Genomic DNA, 14,556 nt, shown 5'->3' with positions numbered 1-14,556 from the left:
TACGGTGTTACTGACCTGTACATATACTGATTTCACCTGAGGTAAGAAAAAGCTTAACTACATTCTGAAATACATAGTTTTTCACATGTATGACTTGCCATATGTAGAGAAAATACTGTAGTGCAGTACAAAGGTTTCCAACAATCCTTTTTTTTTTTGGTTTCCAACAATCTCTACAGACAAGTTTCTCATGCCTATATGTGTTCACTGATGTTAACAGAATTATAGTCCAAAGTTTTCAGACATTCTTTATATTCAGCAGTCTCTTCTGCATGCATTGACTGAAAATTAAATAATGACTGGCAGTAGTAAGCTTTCATGCATTCTTCACATTCTTGGGTTTTCATATCTATGAGAACCATGATGCTGAGTGAGGTGTGGCTTGCAAGAGAAATATTTCATGAAATCTATTACATTCAAAAGTCTTCTCACTTATATGAGTTCTTTGATGTGCAGTGAGCTCAGATTTTCTGTACAAGACTATTGTGCAATGTTTACATTCATAACACTTCTCATCTTTATGAGAGTGAGTTACCTGATGTCAATTAAGGTTTGACTTACAGGAGAAAGCTCTTTTGCATTTTATACATTGATAGGGTTTCTCATCTGTATGTGTTCTCAGATGTAGAACGAGATATGACTTACAGTAGAATGTTTTCCTGCACTCGGTACACTAATAGGGATTCTCAACTAAGTGAGTTATTTGATGTTGAAACAGGTGTGCCTTGCTGTGCAAGGCTTTTCCACACTGTGTACATTCATAGGGCTTCTCACCTGTGTGAGTTCTCCAATGCACAGTGAGCTGAGACTTGCTGTGGAAGTCTTTTCCACACTGTGTACATTCATAGGGCTTCTCACCTGTGTGAGTTCTCCAATGCACAGTGAGCTGAGACTTGCTGTGGAAGTCTTTTCCGCACTGTTTACATTCATAAGTCTTCTCATCTGTATGAGTTCTCTGATGTACAGTGAGGTCAGACTTGCTGTAGAAGGCTTTTCTACATTCTGTACATTCATGTTTTCTGACCTCTATGACTTCTTTGATGGACTGTGAGGTATGACTTGTGGGTGAAAGCTTTCCCACATTCTGTACATTTGTAGGGCTTCTCACCTGTATGAGTTCTTTGATGCAGAGTGAGATTTGACTTATTATAGAAGGCTTTACCACACTGTTTACATTCATGTGGCTTCTCACCTGTATGAGTTCTCTGATGCATAGTGAGACAAGACAACCTATTAAAGGCTTTTCCACACAGTTTACATTCATGGGGCTTCTCACCTGTGTGAGTTCTCTAATGCACACTAAGGTCAGACTTGCTATAGAAGGCTTTTATACACTCTGCATATTCATATGGCTTCTGAGCTTTATGAGTTCTCTCATGAACAGTGAGGTGTGACTTGCAAGAGAAAGTTTTTGAGCATTTTGTACATCGATAAGTTTTCTCACCTGTATGAGTTCTCTGATTCACATTCAGATCAGATGTTGTATAGAAGCCTTTTCCACACTGTTTACATTCATAAGGTTTTTCATCTGTATGAGTTATCTGATGTTGAGTGAGCAGTAGTATCTTTTCCCACATTCTATACAGGCATAGAAATTCTTGCCTGCATGCCTTCTCTGGTGCACAGTGAGATAGGAGTTGCTGTAAAACACTTTACTGCACAGTTTACATTCACAGGCCTTCTCACTGGTATGAGTTCTCTGATGTACAGTTAGGCATGACCTCCACAAGAAAATATTTCTGTATTCTTTACACACAAAGGTTACCTCCTTTCTGTGAAGCCTCTGATATTTGCTGAGAGCTGATTTATAATTGAAATCTTTCTTACATGTGTGAGGAATATGACTTCTCATGTGGTGTGACTTCTGGTACATCTTCATACATCCTTCATAGGATTGTGTCGGCTGGTGAATTTTCTGTCCCACTTTTAGTTGGACCTAGATATAGAAGAATTGGTTATATTTCTTATAACTATGGAGCTTTCTGGTATTGGTTAAGTGTAATTTACTCAATCGATCTTAACTTCTCATTGAGTCTAGAGATGCTAATTTGGATAGACTGCATGGCCAGGGATCTTGATCTCTCCATCCTCAGAGCTCTAGATTTATAGATGCATACTAATAAGACCAGTTGTATACATGGGTGCTAAGGATCTAAAATCAGGTCCTCATACTTGCAAGACAAAAACAATTTACTAGTTGAGCCACCCCTCGCAACCCCACCCATTAGATAAGCTGTTGAAAAAACATCCAGATTTGAAATATGTTACAAGCTCACACTAAATGTTTTACTTACTTCAACAATGTCTTCCTTGAATGTCTTGCTGTTGATGATTCTAACTTGCTCCAAATGTCTCTTGTGATTTTACTGGTTGGTCTCAATCCAGGTAGTCAATTTTTGGACATCTAAAATGATATAAACATCACTATCCATTAATCACTCTTAAATTTGTATGCAACTAAAAAATTAAAATGTGCCCCTTAATTAATCCTCATAGAAGTTGTAATACAATATTGACATAATAAGGTGCACATTTTAGTTCTATAGGACTATAAAAATGGTACTAGTATATATTGCAGAGCTAAGTCATATCTCTGTTGCTTTATTTTACTCGATAGAAGGACATGGAGATAATATATATTTAAATATTGCTCAACTGTAGGTTCCTATAGTCATTTTTACCTGCTATTTTCCCCTTTGTTCCATTTCTCTACTATAGTAACTATACATAGAACACCATCCTACATCACACCACTTTCATATATGAAATAAGATTTTCTTTAATTAGCTCAATTTAGGATGCAGGCATAGTCAATGATCTCTTTCCTAAGCAAGCATACCAAGAGGGAAACAATTCCTATACAGGTGTATTTAAAGGTTGACAGTGAAACAAATACTACAAGGGTTTTAAATAACTCATCTTCCTCCCAACGTAGAATTCTCAAAATTCTTTCTTTAATGCATCTTATGTTTTACCTATCTCATCAACCTCTTAAGTGACTGTTAGTCACCATTTGTATGCTGGGAACTAAATTTGTTCCTCTGCAAGAGCAACAAGTGGTTTTTTGGTTTGTTGATTTGTTTGTTTTTTGGGTTTTTTGTTTGTTTTTGTTTTTTAATAGAAGGAAGAATTTATTTGAGATTACAGTTCCAGGGGAATTACAGACCGTCATGGCAGGGAGGCATGGTGGCTGGAGCAGAAGCAGCAGAAGCTAAGCTCTCACATCATCACGCAGGCACAGGAAGCAAGAGAGCAACTGGAGATCTGGCAAGGGTTAAGAACTCTCTAAGCCCTCCCCCAGTGACATGCTTCCTCCAGGATAGCCACACCTTCTAAGACCTCCCAAAACAATGCCATCATGTGGGACAAAATGTCCAAATACTTGGAGCACATAGGGGACATTTTCATTCAAACCATCACATTCCACACCCTGGCAACCACAGGATCATGACCACATAAAATGCAAAATGTATTTGGTCCAACTTTTAAAGTCCCCATAGTCATTATCAGTCTCAATACTATTCAAAAATCCACAGTCCAAAGTCTATTCTGAGACTCAGGTAAATATCTGAACTGTAAGCAAAAAGTGTTCTTAACTGCTGATCAATTGCTCCAATTTCCTTATATGCTTACTTTAATTCACTCATGGACATACCCAGGAGCAGGATACCTACATCATACAGTAATTATATTTTTCATCTCTGAAAAAAAATGACATCCATCCTGGACAGCTCTACATTATCACTAATAGTGCATAAAAAGTCACCAATAGAGTATAAAAATACACCAGTAGTGTATCACCAAGTGTATAAAAGTATAAAATATTCTGAATGTGATTCTAAAGTTCAGTAAGTATCTGAGAAAGACTTTTTTCCTAATCTGTGTGCTAATTCTTCATTCTGCTTTTCAATTCGTTGCTGGGTAGAAACTTTATAATACAATACAGAGTTTTTAAATTTTTGTAGCTATTTTTCTTTGAGACAGTCTCATGTCTGGCATTGAACCCATTATGTAGTGGAAGATGACCTTTAATTCCTCCCACTCTGAAGATTACAAGAATGTACCACTATCTCCTGACAGATTTATCAATACATTAAATTAGAATATTTACATCCTATTCAGGAAGTCATTGCCCATTGTTTTATCTTCAGTTTTCCAAGGAAGGAGTTGCAGCAACAGGACTGCACTGAATTAAATATTTCAAAAAATTAATATCTTTCATTAAAAAGATATTTGGGGCCAGGCATGGTGGTGCAGGGCATTAAATCCAGCACTCGGAAGGCAGAAGCAGGCAGATCTCCATGAGTTTGAGAACAGCTCTGCTGGAACTGGAATTATAGATGGTTGTGAGCCATCATGTGGGTACTAGGAACCAAATGCAGATTGGGGGCAAGAAGAGCTAGTGCTCTTACCCACTGAACCATCTCTAACAGTTTTAACTGTATAACCCTTTCACTTACTTAGGAGTTTCTGTGAAAGTAGAATCACTTTTTCTAAGAGTATGATCCCACACTCTAGTGGATGGCCTGAAACCCCAGCCAGGAGCATATGGGCAGCACAAATTGGACACACTGGATTATTTTAAAGAAGAGATAAATTTGGGAGTAGAGAAATAGAAATGGAAATATAAGAAGTTAGGAGGAAGACTGGAGAGTGAATAAAAACAAAATACATAGAAATTCTCAAAAACTTAATAAAAACATTAAAAAATTAAAAATTAAAATAGATATGAAAGCTACTGATTTTTGCATGTTCGTTTTATAACTGGCTTTGTTTAAAGTGTTTATCAGATTTGAGAATGCTGAGGAGACGTCTTCCAAGTATAGGGTCATGTCACCTAAAAATAGAAATATCACTTCTTTCTTTCCTACTTGTATTCCCTGATTTTTTTTTCATTTGCTTTAGCGCTCTATTTTAACAACACTAAAGAAAAAGAGTGAACATACTTTATTATTGCTTATGTTACAAGAAATGTTCTGTGTAGGTAGAACATTCAATAGTTATTTATTATTACCACTTTGACCAGTTATGAATCTCTGCTGAAACCATAGCCCATTGTAAAAAGAATATTCACTGACCAAAACTGACAACAGAGGTAATCTATGGGCACAAACATGAATATTTACAAGGTAATTTGACAAGCACATATTGTCCATTTAGCAAAGCAATAGCAGTAGCTTCCTCTCTAGGTAGGGCTTATGACCATGCCAGGCACTGGATTACACCAGGTTTACAGTACTAGATGTGAATTCTTCATGTGGCCTGACTTTAATACAAACATAAAGTTGTTGGTTATACCCACAGTGGTCATGCCATCATTGACTATCTGACTTGGAATTGTAGGAAAAAGGGTCCATATGTGAGCAAGACTAAAGAAACTCTTCCCCTTTAGCTTTCATATTACCTTCAAGCACTACACAGGTAGCCAGCAGGGAAAAAGCTAACAGTTCAGTTCCACCTTGATTATTCTATTCTGCAACAAAGCATGTCGTGTCTTCAGGAATATGGTTTTACCATCTAGTTCTGGTAAGCAAGAAATGGCAGTGGCTATAGTCTGTGTTGTTTTAGTGAGCTCAATGTCCTCCCTGGGCAATAGCTCACTCCTAGCACTGAGATTTTCTTTTGATAATCTTATTTATTGACCTATTTCATAAGTGATCTGCTGAGGATTCAAAGTATATTGTTTAACCTTCATATATGTGCACAATTTAATTTCACTTGCTATTTCTACATTTATTCCAATCTCAATTTATGATATACAAAATTTTACCTTTTTTAGTTTTGTAAGATTTGCATAATGACTTCAATATGATCAGTTTTGTAGAAAAATTCTATAAGCTCCTGACAAGAATTTGCATTCCATGGCTAGTATACTACATATAATATAACTCTCCATTAAGCCCATTTGACTGTTGACACAGTTTATCTGTTTCTTTTTTTTTATTTCTGTCTAAATCTATCCTTTTATGAGTGCCATACTTACATTAACCACTACTGTAGTGTCTAGACCTATCTATGTTTTTGAGGTACAATGTCTGCTATAAAAACATGGAACCTTTCTGCCACTGCTGCCCTCAAGACACCCATAGAAAAGCTTGTGGCAAAGAGGCAAAAAATAATAATAAGAAGAATCAGGTTTTGAAGTTCGCCCTTGACTGCACCCACTCAGTAGAAGATGGAACCATGGATGCTACCAATTTCAAATAGCTTCTCCAAGAATAAAACTGAATGAAAAAGTGGGGGAATCTTAGAGAAATGGGTGTAAGCCTGGAGGAAGAACAAAATCACTGTAATTTCCAAGGAGATTTTTCTAATATGTATTTTAAATATTTCAACAAAAAAACATTTCAAGAATAATCTGTGTGATTGGTTACATGTAGCCACTACCAGCAAAGAGAGTTATTAACTATGTTACATCCACATTAGTCAGGTTAAAGGTTAGGAAGATGAGAATTAAAGCACACAGTCTGTCACTTCCTATCCCATAGACAGCCATATTCCTTCCACTGGGACCTCCCTCCTTCACACTGCCAGCTAGGTCCATTCCTTCCCACCCCAAAGGTTTGGCATGCCAGACTCCTTTGGGATGCCCTTTTCCTGTGCCACCAGACCTGCAGAACTCCCCCTCTGCCAGGCCACCAGGTAAGCCTGCTTCTTCCCACTCCAAAGACCTGCTGGCTTGCTTTGGGACTTTCCTTTGCCTGGACATCAGGTAAGCCTAGTCTTTCCTATCCCATAGACCAAAAGGACTTCTTTGGGACTTCCTCTCCCATGCTACCAGCTAGGTCCTCTCCTTCTTTCTCTAAAGGCCTACAGAGCTCCAGGAGAACTCCATTTTACCGAGCCACCAGTCCTGCCCAACTCCTTCAGGACTCCCTAGCCCCATACCACTACTCCTAGGCATACTCCCAAAGGGCTCTATGTCCTATTACAGAGATGCTTACCCATGTTCATTGCTGCTGTACTCACAATAGTCAGGAAATGGAAATAGAATAGATACTCACCAAATGATGGATCAATAATGAAAATGTGGTTCATATACATAGTACATGAACATAGTATATGTAACAAAAAAGATAAAATTAAAAAATTTGCAGGTAAATTGATGGAGCTGGAAATAATCTGAGTGAGGTAACTCAGACCCAGAAAGACAAATGCCACATGATCTCTGACATGCGGATGCTAGATTTGAATCTTAAGATATGTGCTTAAATTAGAGTACTTATAGAAGACACGAAAGTAGTAAGGGTCCATTGGGGGGAACAGGTTTCAAGGGAAGGATGACAAAACACAGGAAGTATAAAGAGGGAAAGGGGAGCAATGGAACAGAAAGGGTTAAATGGCATAAAGATGGAGGGCAGGGCAGAGGACAGAGTATAGGAAAGGATAACTAACACTGAAGACCTCTGAAAATGCCATATGGAAATCTACTGTATGTGAAAGGGGCATAAGTGGAGTTAATTTGTAACAGGGGGACAACAGCTCCCCCAGGCACCATAGGCTATCAAATAAAAAGCCCAGTGCCAGGAATGGGTTACCCTTTTTGGAATGGGGTCCAATAGACAACCCCTAAACATTACATGCTATTGCCATTGCTCTTGGTTACCCCCCAGAACTGGATGGTAAGACCCTATTGCTAAAGACACCACACACTTGAGACACAGGACATGGAAACATCAAGTTGGTATTGACCTGGAAGCTTCAACTCCACTGGCTAGTGTTCAGAGTGCTAGAAGGTTCTATGCACTCTACTGAGAAGAGTCATCAACAGTCTTACACAGCTGTGATCCTTGCAAACTATAATAATGACTGCCCATGCAAAATATGCACATTGGTGCAATAGTGGCACAAATGTTACGGGAGTAACCAATTGCTTTCTAGTAGGTTTAAAATCTGCTCCACAAGACAGAACTCATGCTTGGTACTGTTAATTGGGTCAAAGACCCATGGTTGGCTAGGTCATAGGCCCTAGGTGAGTACTAACCTAGTATATTATTCTGCTAAATGGACATAACAAACTATCCCCTAAGTTCTAATCTTTATACCCATAGATTAGTATGTCTCTCAACCCTCATCAGAGAAGCTTCTTTTTGCAGTAGAGATTAATACAGAGACCCACAGTTGGCCAATGTGCAGAAAACTGCAGTTCTCTGCTTTAAATGGGATATCAGTATCATAGCCCCTTTCCCAAAGGCTCACATATCACTGGGGAAAAAAGACTGCAAGAGCCAAAGAGAATAGAAATCTGCAGCAAAACAATATTTGCTGGACATGACAGCACCATTGTACACATGAACTCATGGTGGCTGGGACTTCAAGCATAAGATCTACACAAGATCAAGCCAGCCAAAATCCCAGTATGAATTGGAGAGAAGCTTATGAAGTCCCACCAATAACTGAGGAGCTAGTAGCAACTGAGGATGTTGGGTGAGGGGGAGTCAGTTTTCCTCAGATACAGAGTACCTGAGATGCTACCCATGCCCCAGTAGATGATCCTATACCCATGTACATACAAACAACAGTAAATGAAAACAGTGGGTTCTTAAAAAAAAAACAAAAAAAGAGCACACGAAGTTCAGAGGGACAAATGGAGGGGCAGATAGGAGAGGAATTGAAGGGGAAGAAATAGGGGTGGGGTATATTTGAACAAAACACAGTCTATACATGCATGAAGTTCTCAAATAATAAAAAACATATATAATATAAAAATTTAAGGCACTGATATGGAATATTTTGAATGAATTCGCAAATAAAGTTTAGGAGCAAAAAATGGGTACACCGATAATCAGTGCACATATATTTATAACTGATATGTATTCTTTATTCCACTATTTAATACATAATAAACATCATAATGACCTGTAACTTTGACTTGCAGTATCCTCTGACCAATGTTTTTCATAGTTTGCTTCAATTATCGTTTTGCATCCGTATAATCTATGTCTTGTCTAACAGCATGTAAATACAGGTTTTTTTGTTTGTTTTATATGCAGGCTGCTAGTGTGACTCTTAATTGGAAAATTAAGATAACTTACATTTAGAGTTGTTATTGAAGAATATGTCCTAATTTCTCCCTCTATCTTACAGGTTTGCTGGTTTACTGAGATAATAAAGTTTAATTCTTTCTTTATAAGAATGTTTATTCTAATAGTGATATGCATTATTTTTCAGGCTCTCGAGTATGTTCAACTTTCTTCCATTCATGTGTGTAACATTCTATTAAGTATCTTCCCCAAAAGTGACTAATGGTCATAGAATGATTGAGTTTATGGTTTTTAACCACAATCACTAAATCTCTGATTTTGAAAGATAACTTTGCTGGGTAGCATACATTCATAAAATACATGAGTCCATGCTTTCTGGAATTTAGTTTCTGCTAAGAGATCTCATATACTATTGGGCTTTAATTTGTAAGTAGCTGAACAACTGTTCTTTTTCAGTTTTCAGTCTTCTTTCTCTATGCTGTACTTTCAGCATTTAAATTTTTTAATATTTATTTGAGGCAGTGGAACAAGACAAACATGTGGAGGTCAGAGGACTCAGTTTTCTCCCACTATATGGGTTCTGGGGATCAAACTCAGGTCATCAGACTTAGCAGCTACAGTCTTTATCCACAAAGCTATCTCTCCAGCCCCATTCTTGGTCTTTTTAAATATAATGATCTTTGAAAGAGTCTCATTTGGTCATGTCAATTTGTGGTTCTAAATGTCCAACACCCTTGGATGTCTGTTCCTTTGTGTAGATTTGTGAAATTTTTGGTAACTTACCAGGAAACCTTTTATACATTGTTAGTCTCACCCATGTCTCACCCTCACTTTTCTGTTCCATATCACAAATCAGACTGGGTCTGTTAACCATACCCTGAGGTCTTAAATGTTATGATCATTACTCTGTATTTTACTTTCAATGTTATCTGACTGCCAACCTTTTCTTCATTCCATGTTCTTTGTCTTTTATATGGGTCCAACTGCACTACTGCTATCCAATGAGCATTTAATTTATTTAGCTTTGCTCTTTAAGAGTTCACTTTTTTTGAGACAGAGTCTCACTATGTAGACCTGAGAGGCCTAGGACTCACGAGGTGAACCAGGCCAGCCTCAAGCTCAGTGATCACCTGTTTCTGCTTCCCAAGTGCTGGGATTAAAGGCCTACACAACCATGTCTGGTAAGAATTCATTTTTTATTTCCGTTTGGAATTTGTCTTTATTGAATTTGTAACCAATGGCATGAGTTTGCCCTTAAAGTATTCTATTCACCACTCTCCTCTTTCACTATCTATTCATTGAATACTTTTCAGGTCAGTGATTATCAATAGTGCTAGACTTTGGCATTTGGGACCTGGCATTTCATCCACATTCATATTTTTGATTCAGTAGTTAGGGTTATCATGTTTTGAAAGAATTGCCACCTTTTGCCTGCTTTTTTACCATAATTATTGGGATTCCAGATTGTCATTTGTGTAAGCATGAGGAGATACAGTACTTCCCATTTTATGTAGAGTCTTTTCAGTCAGCACTCATCAGTTGTAATTTCAATGCCCAGCACTATTAAGAGAAAGTAAACTACCAGAATAGCAACACCACCAAAGAGTTTAAAAAAAAAAAAAAAACAGATTTAACATAAAATAAAACAACTAGCCAGGCATGGTGGTGCATGCCTTTGATCCCAGCACTTGGGAGGCAGAGGCAGGTGGACCTTTGTGAGTACAAGGTCAGCATGGTCTACATAGCAAGTTCCAGGACAGCTGGAGCTATAGGAAGACCCTGTCTCAAAAAAGACCTGAAAAGCTAGAATAGAATACAATAGAATGACTAGAATAGAATAGAAAGAATAGAATAGAATAGAAAGAATAGAATAGAAAAGAATAGAATAGAAAGAACAGAATAGAATAGAATGAATAGAATAGAATAGAATAGAAAGAATAGAATAGAATAATAGAATTGAATAGAATAGAAAGAATAGAATAGAATGAATAGAATAGAATAGAAAGAATAGAATAGAAAGAATAGAATAGAATAGAATAGAATAGAATAGAATAGAAAGAATAGAATAGAAATAAAACAGCTGACACACCACAGAAAGAACATGTGAATAAGGAATAACTGGTGAACAAACTGTACAGGTAAAAATTAATGAATATAAAAAAATGAAAGGACAATACCATGTGGCAAGAGACATGACAAAAAGAGGACTAAGTAAAAGAAAAAAAATAGGCAGAGCTAGGCATGATGGTGATGGCCTTTAATCCTAGCATGCAGGAGGCATGAGTTCAAGGCCAGCCTGGTCTGCATTGTGAGTTTCAGACCGGGCAAAGATACGTAAGGAGACCCTGTCTCAAAAAAACAAAAAACAATGAAAAAGAAACAAGAGGGCAGGTGAGAAGGCTTAGTGGGTAAAGGCACCTATTCCACAAACCAGTGATGTGAATTCAATCTGTGGAACCACATAATGGTGGGAAAAGAACAAACTCCGTAAAGTTATCCTCTGCCCTTTGTACATGTCCAGTGACATTCCCCCTACCCAACTTCATACACACATAGATCACACTAATAGTAAATAAAATATAAAAACAAGCTGGGCATAGTGGCGCATGCCTTTAATCGCAGCACTGGGGAGACAGAGGCAGGCGGATCTCTGTGAGTTCAAGGCCAGCCTGGTCTACACAGTGAGTTCCAGGACAGCTGGGGCTACAGGGAGACCCTGTCTCAAAAAGACCAAAAAATAAAAAATAAAAATAAAATAAAAATAAAAATAAGACTCAAAAGGAAAATAACATGTGAAAGGGGAAAAATAAGGAAGAGATAAAAGTAAAATGAGATAAAACAAAGTTAAATAAGTATACAAGAAAGAATAAAAACAAACACAAAAGAGTTGAAAAAAATGAAATAAAGTGAAGACATTAACAATATAGCAAAAATGTGTGAAAACAAAAAGAAAACAACTAATTGAACAAGCATCTTATCTGTGCTCTGATATTGGCAACTGTTGGCAGGGTTCCTAAGTAGCTAGAAGCTGATGTAATTCTTCTGTCCTCACCTTGCCAGTCCCTGCTTTATGCTGGCTGACTACTGGCACATCAAGATTATGTTGTCATCAACAGAGCAGCATTCAATTAAGAAATCTATTTGTTTGCATACAAGGAACCAATACTGATATCAGGCTTTGTAATTTGTGGGCTCCTGGCTCTAGAAGTCACAAATTCTGTACACTGAGGGAAGGCAAAATTTCAATCCAAAGGGTGTGCCCTCAGTGCCAGGTTGTTACAGAGGGAAAGCACCAGGTCTATGTGTCTTGGTGCTTTCAGAACCCAAATAATAGTAAACCACAATGTGGTAAAGAGGCGGCTGTAGAAATCCAGAGACCTGTCTGATATGAACACAAAAGTCTCAGTCCTATTGTCCACCTTACTACACAGAGATAGAAGGATGGCTTGGAGGCTAAGCAATATGCTTGCTCAGTCTTCCTGTCCTTAACACTGGTCCATAAGCAATAAAGCTCACTCCTTATCACAGAAGGTGCAATCACCAAAACCTCTTGTGATGGCTAATCTCAGTTGTCAACTTGAATGGATTTAGTATCAACTAAAATGCAAGCTTCTGAGCATTCCCACAAAGAACTTTCAGATTATTTGAAGTGTGAAGACCTACATATAGGTAGCATGCCATCCTAGTGGCAGCCCATATAGAAGGACATGAAAGAAGGAAGCTTTTGCTTTTCACCTGCTTGTCTTCACTCTCAGTGGCAAGTTCATCTAACCTGTGGGTGCTGCATTCCTTCCCTGACATTAGAACTTACTTCCTATATAGACTGAAGACTAGCAGCTCTCCAGGAATCTTTTAGGCCTTCAGTGCCAGGTTGGGACTACTGAGATATCCAGTCTCACGGACTGAACAAGTACCAGATTTTTGGCCCCTCCAGTGTGAGAAAGTAATTGTCAGACTACTACCCAGGCCATATCCTGTAAACAAATCTAATAAGTGTGTGTGTGTGTGTGTGTGTGTGTGTGTGTGTGTGTGTGTGTGTTCTATCAGTTCTTTTCCTCTAGAGAACACTAGCTAATATGCCTCTGTCCCTTGAACTCCTTAACTCTTAACTTTCTCAGTGATTATACAGCTAACCCTGTCCATTTCCATGGCTGCCTTGTGGCGAACTCTTACACACAAAGCTTCTGAGCAGTTCTGTGGGGGACTTTCAGATTATTTGAAGTGAGGAGACCCTAAATGTGGATGGAACACCCCTTTTGGTGACAACCTGTGTAAAGGGACATGGAAGAAGGAAGTTTTAGCTTTTTGCCTGCTTGTCTTCACTCTTCCTGGCAAGGCCATCCACCCTGTGTCTACAGCCTCCTGGGTTTTTCATGTCTAAGGAGTAAAGGGTATTTGGTTACTGCACTGTATGATATGTGGATAAATGCAATCAATTTGTTCTTCAAAGCTAGTGTGCCAGACAAAACCATTCTACACAATTTAACACTGGAAAGAACCAGAGGTAAGGTTTGTAACACAGCTCTGGTGATAGACTGCCAAGCTTTGACAAAGCAAAGTACCACATAAACCCAGGTGTGATAGTTCATGCCTCTAATCTAGCCAATCAGGAGGCAGAGGCAGGAGGATCAGACTTTCAAGTTTACCCTTGGCTAGTTGATGAGTTTGAGGCCAGCCTGGGCTACAAGACACTCTACATTTTCCTACCCCTACCCCCAAAAAAGAACCATAGGTTTTTCTTGTAACCATGAATGTCACTTTGTTGTCAGCAGAGCATTTTTGATTCTGTGTTTACACTGAGGTTCTGGCTTTGGATTCTTCTCCCACATGGGTCATGATGTTTGAGGTGTGGATTGTTTCCTAGTTTTCACTGCATTGCCTTTTTGTTTTCAGAGTTGTAGTTGTGATGATATTTCTTTCTTAACCTCCAACAAAGATCCTCCCTGTATTTACCTGGGATAGACTAGCTCTTTTGTGAACTCTACTACATAAACTTCTAATCTGCCATCCTGCCCTGAAAATTATATTCTTTTCACATTTTCTTACATTAAATATTCCCTTGAATCCCAAATTTGAATCTCCATTCTAATCATGGTTAATATCAAGTCTTGAACTAATATCCACTCTTGTATTATATGGCAAATGTGGATAAGTTATCTCAAAGTTAAACTCAATGAATACGTCCTTAATAGTGAGTTAGCTTTACTTCTTTCCTGAAATAAAATCACATCTGTTTTTTCTCTTTCCTTCCAGTAAATATTCTTCTGGCCTTTATCTACCATGATACATTTTTGCTAATTTTGCTTTCATTGGATATAAGCACTTTAAGGGGAAATGCACACTTATATGACTACTAGTGATATCACCACAATTACAAAGACAACTGTCAATGACGTCATCAGAGAGCAAGTGTTAGAAGAACACATCAACAAAGGACTAATAAAAAACTGTAATCTATGCCGTAGATGAGGAATAGCTGATCCTCCTGGAACAGGGACCTCTGGCTAACTAGATTTACCAGAAGGGCAGATAGGGGGGAATGGATGGGGGTGCTGACAGCACAGTGGACAGT

The 14,556-nt window shown here is 38.2% G+C and overlaps 1 long non-coding RNA gene across 1 annotated transcript in view; it reads right to left on the bottom strand.

Moving 5' to 3' along the window:
* Positions 1-1,163: 1,163 nt before the first annotated feature.
* Positions 1,164-14,556, bottom strand: part of LOC103738623 — a 59,278-nt gene continuing 45,885 nt past the window's right edge. Inside the window, exons 3-4 of the long non-coding RNA XR_003850427.1 lie at positions 2,295-2,404; positions 1,164-1,936 (exon numbers count right to left, since the gene is read on the bottom strand). This is a non-coding gene — a long non-coding RNA (uncharacterized LOC103738623). The remainder of the gene's footprint in view (positions 1,937-2,294; positions 2,405-14,556) is intronic.

The sequence above is a fragment of the Nannospalax galili genome, unplaced genomic scaffold, assembly GCF_000622305.1.
Source record: "Nannospalax galili isolate Female #2095 unplaced genomic scaffold, S.galili_v1.0 scaffold1519, whole genome shotgun sequence".
NCBI lineage: Eukaryota > Metazoa > Chordata > Mammalia > Rodentia > Spalacidae > Nannospalax > Nannospalax galili.
The sequence above is the reverse complement of the archived record's forward strand: the minus strand, read 5'-3'. Positions and strand labels throughout refer to the sequence as shown.